This window comes from Coffea eugenioides, chromosome 2, assembly GCF_003713205.1.
Source record: "Coffea eugenioides isolate CCC68of chromosome 2, Ceug_1.0, whole genome shotgun sequence".
Lineage (NCBI taxonomy): Eukaryota > Viridiplantae > Streptophyta > Magnoliopsida > Gentianales > Rubiaceae > Coffea > Coffea eugenioides.
In genome coordinates this window covers 66085597-66095688 of record NC_040036.1, presented here as the reverse complement: position 1 = coordinate 66095688, position 10092 = coordinate 66085597, and positions in this window count along the sequence as shown.

Genomic DNA, 10092 nt, shown 5'->3' with positions numbered 1-10092 from the left:
AAAGTAAAACCATTGCACGCGTTGGGTTTCTTCTCTTCTTCGTACAAAGAGAAATGAAAAGTGCAATTTTTGTAAAAAAAAAAAAAAAAAAAAAAAAAAAGAGAAAACCCACGCGCGCTTGCAGGGTTTCTCCTCTTTTCATACAGCTGCAAAAAATTCCTCCCCATTTTTCACTCATTTTCTTCCATTTTTTCCCTCCATTTGATCACTTCAGTACGTGGCCACCTGGCCTTGATCCAAACATCAAGAATCTTCTAGAATAACAACCATCTAGTGGATCTAATTTGCTATGAAAAACCTCAGCTCATTCTCACCTTTGAAGGGAGGGTTTGATATTTTTTGATTTGATATAAAAGTAAAAAGAAAGGCTGGAAAAGAGGAGAGGACAAGAGAGATTAAGAGAACCGGCGGAGAGAGTAGAGGGGGCGAGAAATAAAGAAAAAGCAGAGGAAAAAGGAGAGAAAACGAAGAAAAAGAAAAGAAAAATGACAGCAAAATTTTTTAGAAAAACTGGTACCAGGCTGATTGATCAGCCCATTTCATCACCAAATCCCGACTTTATTTCATATTTTTAGGTCGAAATTTTGATTTTTCCACTCTCTTGGGTTGTAATCTGACGGCTTTCGTTCAGAAAATATTCAGGAAAAGCGTCTCCAAGTCAATTGAATCAAGGCTTCAAATTTTTGGTTCATCAACGCTGCATTTTACTGCAGAGGAGTTTCTTGCCTTCGTTTCTAGGGATTTGCACACGTTTTTCACAATTTCTGGGCTCCTACTCGAACTCAACATCATCCTCAGGTAACCATATCATTTTTTTTTGTTTGGTTCAACACATTTTATGAAGAACAAGACCTTTTGGACGTGAATTTGGAACCTTTTTGCTGTTGGGTTGATGAGCTTGCCACTTGTTTTTTTTAGATGATTTTTCTTGATTATTACCCTTTTTCTGTTTGTGTTTAGTGTTGGGTTGTGAAATTAAAGTACATAAATTATAAGAGCTCGCTTGTTTGGAACTTGCTTCGTGCGTTTGCTGGAAATGAAACCCAGGAAAGTTGCAGAGAAAGCTAACGAAGAAGATGCATATGCAAATCTCTAAAAATTTCACTTTAACCCCTAAAGTTTAGATAATTCTGTTGTAACCCAGAAACTTCTGCAAATAAATCATTTTTACCTCTTTTAAGCTTTAATCTTCCTTTCTAGGTTTTAAGTGTGCTTTTTAGTTAATTAATTCTGGATTTTGGGATGAAATTAGACTTTAACATTTTTTTAGTTTACCTATTTGTTGGGTTTTGGTAAAATAAAGGGGAATTGATTTTGGTAATTTGTTTGGGTTATTTGGAGTTGGGTTGGGTATTTTTATTGGGTTTGTCTTGGGCTTGGAGGCCAAAACCCATACATTTTAGTTGGATTTTTGCTTCGTCAAAAGCTGGGCTGGCCCGTCTCTTTTAACCTTCGGTTTTCGATGGGTCAGATGGCCTTTGGCCCAAACAAAAAGCAAAAATGGCCAGGTTTGTTTTGTTAAGAAATCTGGTAGCATTTAATTGCAGGACGATCCCTAGATTTCAAGTTATTTTACTGTGACCCTAAAAACTTTGGTTCTTTTTAAATTAGTTTTCTAATTTAATTACAAATAGGTCCCTAAACTTTATTTTTATTTCAGTTTGACCCCTAATTTTTGTAATAATTATAATTTGACCCCCAAACTTTCTTAATTTTTGCAATTAAATCCCCAATAGTTATGATTTTTAAAATAAAAGTTGTTTATCTTCTTTAATTATTAATTATACTTCATTTAAGTGTTTTAATTGGTAGATTCATGATTATTTCCCTTTCTTTTTAATTAAATTGGTGCCTTAATCATTTTGTTCATTTTGGAGCATAAGTAGGGCAAATTTCACCCCATTTAATCACCACTTTAAGGGAGGTAACCTCTTTTATTATTTCAACCTCTTTTATGTGCTCTAACGTGTTTTTATGTGTAAATGCATGTTTTGAGTATTTTTCTTAATTAATCGTTCTTATTCATTTTAAGTTTCATTTGTTTTATTTAATTTTGATGATTATTTGAGAGGCATTAAAATGCAAAGTTGTAATGGATAGATGATCAAGACATGTATTTAGCTAGCCTATGTAATAGATGGGTTTTAATTTTTGTTAAAAATGTATTTAGTTAGATAAAGGTAATAGTTAAGTTATTATTTTTAGAATTCCCCCTTTAAATTGTAGTTAGGGCTTCGAATGTAATAGTTAGGCTCTTATTTGCGTTTATTTGCTTGGGTGCTTGCATGCTTATGTGCTTATGTGTTTACTCACTTTTTTAGGATTTTTGCATTTAGATATCATGCCTATGTGTTATGTGCTTTATGTGTTTTATGTGTTTCCTTGCTTTAATTATATTTTATATGATTTATTTAGTTATAATAAATGCATGACGTCACCACACTAGTCCAGCGCTAGTTGTAACCTTTCTCCCCAACTTCTCACTAGTCCAACGCTAGTGAAAACTTGTAGAAATAGGTTAGTCCAATGCTAGACCCTTTAAACCGCTTTCACGCTAAATTCACACTTTTGCATGACATTCGTCGCATTTCATACATATTTTTCATTCTTAGGGTATTTTTCTCATCTTGCATGATATTTCATATATATATTATCCCCCTAACCCCTATGTGTGCAAAACATGACATTTAGACTTGCATTCCATTTAGGAAATTAGACATAAGTTAGTTCATTTGCTTGATTAGAATTAGGAGAGTCACCCTTCAAATATTGGAAATGGACGAGTATGACTTCTTAGCCTTAGCACGCTCGTATCTTTTCTATAAAAAGGAAAATTAAAATCACGAATTTTAACCCCTTATACCCGTTATGTTGCATTCCTCCCCTTTAGCCCACGTATATTTATATATTATAATTTTTCTTTTCTTTGAGTCTCATTTTTGCATATTCGTGACCTCTTCTAAGAATCACTTTTGGGTATCACAATTAATGTGATTTGCACCGATTAAATTTTGAAAAGATATTTCGACTCTCTCGATGTCCTTTAGGTCTAGATTTGCATTCATGTAGAAACATCCAAATGTGATAAGTGTTATAAGTTAGATTAAGAAAATTTTTGACTAAATCACGCAACTAACCTTGGTTAGGTTGAAAGAGTGCCTTAGATCAAATCTTTGTCTTCCCTTTTTTCAACCGTGACTCCCGAATTCTTTTCTCTTGTTTTTCGAAGATCTGGAGTCGTCTAAAAAGGATTTTGTTTATTTTTTATTTAAAAACATATTTTGGGTGTCTTGGTACACCTTAATTCAATACCAAGTGGCGACTCTTATTTTTCTTAAAAATCCTTTTCAGATTATTATTTTGAGCCAAAACCGTCGCACTTTTTAAGTCCCATTTTAGGCCCTTTTTCTTTTGTTTATTCTCTAAAATAAAAAACTCATTTTCCAAATGAAAAATTCATTTTTCTAACACCTAAATCCTATAGATTTGTTTTGTTTTTCAAAAAAAAGGGGCGCGACACACTCCTAGGAATGGACTAGAATTAACATGCAATAAGTACATAATACTTCTCAAATTTTTCTCTCGATATTGCTACTACAAGAGCATATTTGAGGAATAATTTGTGGAGAATATCATTTTCAATGTATCTCATGAGTAAAATTTTCTCTACACAATTTTAACTGAGAAGTAATTTTGAATATTGCAGAATTATGTTTCTGCAAATTTATCATACTAGAGTTTTGAAAAAATGACCACCTTTAAGTGGGCAAAGCTTTTTCTTTAAAGAACGACCATCTTTGGTGGTCGAATCCTTTCTTTTAAGTATTTCAAAGGACAAGTGGATCCTTTCGCAACAGGAGGTAAGTATTCATAATAAACAATTCTTTAATTCTTATGATAATAAAGATAAATAAGTAGAATTAAAAGGAGAAATATAACCTCAAAGATGTAAAAAATTATTAGTTTATGCGTATTGGTTGCTTAGTTGTAGGCACTTGTACTTCATGATTACTCAGAAATTAACCATAAGAAAATGAAATAAGTTTGTGGAAAAGATATTTACCTCAATGGTTTGTCAAGGGTTACCCGAGGAAACACCAATAGTTGATTTGACACGGGTAGAATCCTGGCAGAGTCTCGTGTTTCATTTTTACTCAGAAGTAGAGGCTCGTGCTGATAACATGTTATAAAACTAATGTTAATTTGATATAGGATTTGAGTTGTTTGAATTGTATCAAATCCATAAACAATTTCAAACCCATATTTGAAGTGTATCGATAATTTCATTCCAAAATTGTCCTTTTGTTGTGCTCTTTAATTATTGAAATTGTAATTTGATAAAACTAATTTCAAACTCAAATTGTATAAAACTAATGTTAATTTGATATAGGATTTGAAAGTGTATCAAATCCACTTTAAAAATTGGTTTGAAGTGTATCGATAATTTCATTCCAAAATTGTCCTTTTGTTGTGCTCCTTAATTATTGTGACAAACTAATTTGAAATCCCTCAAATTTTGAAAATTTAAGAATTCATTTCTTTAATGGAAAGTTGTAAGTTTTTATTGGTATCCTTTAAGAAAATTTATTTGATAATTAGGACAAACGATGTTAAAAATTTACAAAACACGTGAAAAATAATCCATACCATATAAATGAAATAACTTTTTTTCTGCATCTTGAGAGCATTTCAAATTAATTTTTTTAGCCATCTCAAATAATTTATAAATACAATTTTAAACACTTTCTCTTTTTTTTTTTTTAAATTTCCAAGCCATCAATATGAATAAAAAAATGAAACTGCTAAATAACTTGTAAATTTTCTTAAATTCACTCAAAATAACTTTAATTTTTGTTAGCCATCTCAAATAATTTATAAATACAATTTCAAACACTTCTTTTTTTTTTTAAAAAATTTCCAAGCCATCGATATGAATAAAAAATGAAAATGCTAAATAATTTATTAATTTCATAAATTCACTCAAAACAACTTATGTAAAAGGAAAGATTTCTTTATTTGGTAACCTAAAAGCCACCTAATTAGCATATCAAACAAACAAAGGTGAGTTTTAAAATCATAATCAACACTCTAAATTGCAACACTTTAATACAAGAAATCTACCCTTCCGCCAAAATAATCGTCTTCCTATTATAGCACCAAATAATTGAACCCTAAGGAAGACAAAAAAAATTCTTTTGCTAGTTTGAAAACATTTTAAATAATTTTTTTTCGCATTTACATCTTCATAGTTTTGTCTTTGTTTTTAACTTTTGATTAATATACTTTTAATTTTGTAATAGTGAGGCAACCAAAGGGGCAATGTTGGAAAGAAACTATGTTCTCTCTTTTAAGATGAGTATTTTAATAGTATATTTTAAATTGAGTTTAAATGTTACAAAAATTTGAAAATAAGAAAGTTAAGTAAAATTTTTGAAACCTCAAGAATGTTAGGTGATATTGTTAGAAGTTTTAAGGGAGGTTTCTAAAATTATTGCTTAAAGAAATGGTTGCTACACTATTAGTAGATAGCTTAAGAGAAACTTAATGACTAATCAACACTTCTAGCTAGTTTGGGAGGAAGGAAATGAATAGAAAAGAAAAGTTTTGAAAGGATTATAAATTTTTTCCATCGTTTGAGTGCAAAAATGAGAAGAAAAAGAAAAGATGGAAAGATTTCACTTTCCTTTATGACTTGTAAAACTTTCTTCCCAAAGTTGGGTGGAAAAGGAAGGAAGGCACGGAGCTTTAGGTGAATTTTTTAATATGACAATATTGCCCTTAAAATCATGACACAACATTTTTTTATTCCCGATGAGTCTCTTAACTTATTTAATTCACATTTGTTACAAAAAGAGCAAATTTGTAAAGTAACTTATTTGAGTATCTTTTCTTTTCATTTGTTTTCAATTCCCAAACAAAAGCAAACTACTTACCTTCTTTTCTTTTTTAAAACTCCTAAACAACTTAGATAGAAATTTGGATCCTTTTCTATCATTTCTTTTCTTTTCTAACTTCTTTCTCTTCTTCTCTTTTCTATTCTAAACTCCCAAACTAACTATTCGCGTCCATGAGCTCTTTTTTTTTTCAAAAACTATTATTGTTTGTAAAGTCTACAGTAACAATTATAAAAACATATACAATCTAGAACACTAACTTATAAAATAAAAATAAAAAATAACAAAAACTACCAAATTTTAAAACGTTTTATTCTTCCACCCACCACCACCACCTCTACCTCTCCCCTTCTCCCTTCTCGTCATCCATCTCCACCGCTCCTCCCCTTCCGTCTCCCCCTTCCTTTCTCCACCCTCTTCCTTTCCCTCCCTCTTAAAATTGATGTCTATTTCCCTGCTACTGGTATTCATGATTGCTTGTATGTCAATTTGGAATATTGATTCTCCTTTCATGGATTCATCACCAGACTCTTGCATTTTGAAATTCTCAAAGCTTATTGAACCATCACAACTAGTAGTTTCAGCAAAAGTCGGTTTAAATAGGCTTGGTGAGAGGTTCAAGCAGCTTTCATTTGACTCAATTTTTTTTAATGGGCCCAACAAAATCAATGAAAATATATGGGGTTGACTAGTTGACGGTAACGTTGGCATTAGGATTTTTTTTTTTGCCAAAAGACCCCAAATTCGGGGAGGGGCGACACTCCCTTATTTATTCCATGTCATAAATCTTACAATGTTTTTTAGGTATTCTCACCCATGCCTGGTTTACCCTATCTAATTTCAATGTCCCTAACTCGTCTAATTGACGGGAACTCCCGAGCATCTAGGGCTAAACATGCTCGAACTTCCCTAGGTAGTTGTTGATAAGATTCAAAAACCTTAGTTGCTTGCCCTCTTAGCGCTGCCAACCTATCTGCAACCGTATTTGCTTCCCGAAAAATGTGAATAAAGGAGATTGATACCACTTTCAGTAATCTTCCAACATTTCGTAACAACTGACAATACCTCAAACCCTCTGTTTTCCTAGACTTCAACATAGAGTCGACCTCCACTTGAATCCCTTGTGTCTGCCTTATTACACATATTTGAAGCCCTTCCAACAACGCCAATCCCTTTGCCACTAAAACATCAGCTACCTCAAATTCCTTATAAAACACAAAAATGAGTCTACTCTTCAAATCTCGCAACACCCTACCCCCTTGCCCCATCAATTGTCACACTAGCATCGGTGTTTAATTTATATAGTCCTCTTGAGGGTCTTTTCCAAGCAACAACCATCACTTGCACCTGACATGGTTTAAGCAACAATTGTGCACCTTATTCCTTTCTTTCCACATAAACCAGCAAACTACTATTGGAATTATGCACCTTATATGATTTTTGGGAATCTGCTCTATTGATGCATACCACTCCATCCATAACATTAATAGTTTCTCAAAAGACAATGAAAGGACACCAAACATATTCGCAAGGTAATTCCAAACCTCCCTTGCAATTGAGCCATTGACAAAGAGATGTACCAGGGTTTATCCTGCCTCCAAGCAATAGGAACACCGAGACACCATAGGGATACCTCTCTTACAAATATTTGAATGCAAAGGAAGAAACTGACGTAATAGACGCATGCAGAGATAGAAATTTTCAAAGGAATAGGACTACTCCACATTATTTTATTTGCCCTTTTTTGTTGCCTAAACAGTTCCCATGCTGACTCCAAGGAAAATTTCCCCGTTGCTAATAGACCCCAACTGATCTCATCCTTGCTCTGCGGATCAAACGGTATCAACAGAATATGCTCTCAACTAGTGTCCCCAGTACCCACTGTTTCAACCTTCCCACATTCCAACCTCCCCGTCCAAAGAACTCTGCCACTAGGAAGTGAGGTTTTTCCGCTTCTGCTGGAACCATATCAATTAGCGACACAATTCCACACCAAATGTCCAACTAGAAATCTACTATACCCGCTCCTAGGCTCCACCTAATTTGCTTCTCTGCCACCTCTCAAGTGTCCAACAACCATTTCCACATGCCCCTCAGTCGGAATGTCTCAACGACTAACAGGTGTTGGTCCCTCATATATTTGGAGTACATGAATTTTGCCCAGATGGACTCCTGCTGCCTCAACTACCACCATAACTTGCAAGCAAATGCCATATCCATGTCACCCAAAGCTCTGACTCCTAATCCCCCCTCCTCTGTAGGGAAACAAATCTTCTCCCATGCCGCCCAATGTATTCTTTTGACATCCTGCCTTTTGTCCCAAAGGAAAGAATTAAAGATCCTTCCTAAGGTCTCTAAGACATTCTTAGGTGGCTTAATTACTTGTAATAGGTACAATGGCATTGAGTTCAACACGTGACGAATAAGAATTAATTTTCCCCCATGGAAAATAGCTTTACGCTCCAATGATAGATCCTTGCCCGTACCTTTGCAATTATCCCATCAAAAAGGATTGGGGGAATGCGGCCTCTTGAGATTGGAACACCCAAGTAAACCAGCAGCAAAGATTGATGATGAAACCCAAGTATTACTGACACCATCTCTTCCTATTTTGCAGGTGTCCTCGATGAACACACATATCCACTCTTCATGATATTAAGTTTCTGTCCAAAATACCGCTGATTTTGATCAAAAAAATCTTTAATGGCCTCTAAATTTGCTTTTGACAATCACGTGAAAATGACCACATCGTCTGCAAAAGCTAAATATGGAATTTTATCAGCACCGACCTGAAAAAATCTCTGAGCATCTATTGAAACAACCAATGCAGCCCCCGCCCAAAAAATTCTACTACCAACACAAACAAGACCGGGAAAATAAGATCCCCCTGCTGAACCCCATGGGATGATCGAAAGAAACTTGCTGCTTTCCCATTAGGCGAAAAATCAAATCTACTGCATTTTCTTGGAATTCGAAAGCCCTCAACATAACCCTATCATATGCTTTCTCCATATCGAGTTTTAACAGTAGGTTCGGCACTTCTAATCTCCTCTCAATTTCATTCACATGTTCTTGGGCCTATAAAATATTATCAATAATTTGTCGCCCTGGAATAAAACCTGACTGCCATGGAGAAATTATGTTGGGCAAAAATTTATTCAACCTACTTGTCATAATCTTAGATATAATTTTTGAGCTTATGTTGCATAAGCTAATTAGCCTAAATTCCCTCCATTGAGTTGCCCTCTCTACTTTCGGTATCAATACAATTAACGTACTAGTAATGCCCTTAGGCAACCATCCTCCTTTAAAATAATCTTGTACTGCCACTAGCAAATCCCCTTTGATGATTTCCCAACAATCCTGATAAAAACTGGACCCAAACCCATCTAGCCCAGGAGCACTGTCAGCACTAACTAAGAAAACGGCTTCACGGAGCTCCTCCAGAGTGGGTACAACCATCAAACTCTCATTGTCCTCCTGGGAAACCTGCGTAACCTAAAATTCATCACTGGGTGTCTATCAATGTCTCTATCAGATCTAAATAGATTTTCAAAAGAAATCCACTGCCAAGCCTTTGATCTCCTCAATACCATCCAACCATTGCCCCTTCGAATTCCATATTCTAGAAATATAATTCGAACACCTTTGCTACCTAATAATGGAATGGAAAAAGCGGTATTCGTATCACCTGCTTGAATCTATTTAATTTGTGCCTTTTGGCGCCAATAACTACATTCTATAGCCAACTGATTCATATAAGTAGCCCTGGCTTCATGATACTCCACCTTGGATACTACATCTCTATTGGTATCATATTTCTGCTCCTTCTCGTGCATAATGTCTTCCAGTTCATTTGCCCTGCACTTTATATGGCCAAAAACCTCCTTATTCCATATCCTCAACTCCTTGCTTACAGGCAGTAATTTTTAAAAAAAATCATACATAGTGCACACCACAGTAGCCTCTCCCCATACCTCCTCCACCATTTGTAGAAAATTTGGATGTCTCGCCCATACATTTAGATATCTAAAGGATGAAACCCTTTGCCTTCATGTCCCACACTTAATCAACAATGGCTCATGGTCTAACTGTCCCCTGCAAGGTGTGATACTTTTGATATTGCATAAACACTGCCCCAGTCCTGATTAATCAATACCCTATCCAATTGCTGCCAAACTATACCATTCGTTGAAGT